Genomic DNA, 313 nt, shown 5'->3' with positions numbered 1-313 from the left:
TACTTGTCGAAAGTTTGAAAAGAAGGTAATTCTTGCTAAAATGACAACAGACGAATATTGTGAAAAATATTTTTTTTGTCAAGGATCCCTTTTATACCTCTAAAAAGTGATCGAAATTCAATTCAAAAGAATTCAATTTCCAATTAGGCTATGTTTCGTAATAACGATAAACAAAGCACAAGGTCAAACACTTGATTTTGTTGGTTTGTATCTTCCCTAACTAGTTTTCTGTTATTATTAACTTTACGTAGTATTATTAAGAGTAAAAACAAGCAACTCTGTCTAAGTTCTACTTAAACCAACAAATGCCGAC

This window comes from Olea europaea, chromosome 6, assembly GCF_002742605.1.
Source record: "Olea europaea var. sylvestris chromosome 6, O_europaea_v1, whole genome shotgun sequence".
NCBI classification, from domain to species: Eukaryota; Viridiplantae; Streptophyta; class Magnoliopsida; order Lamiales; family Oleaceae; genus Olea; species Olea europaea.
Note: the sequence above shows the minus strand (reverse complement) of the source record.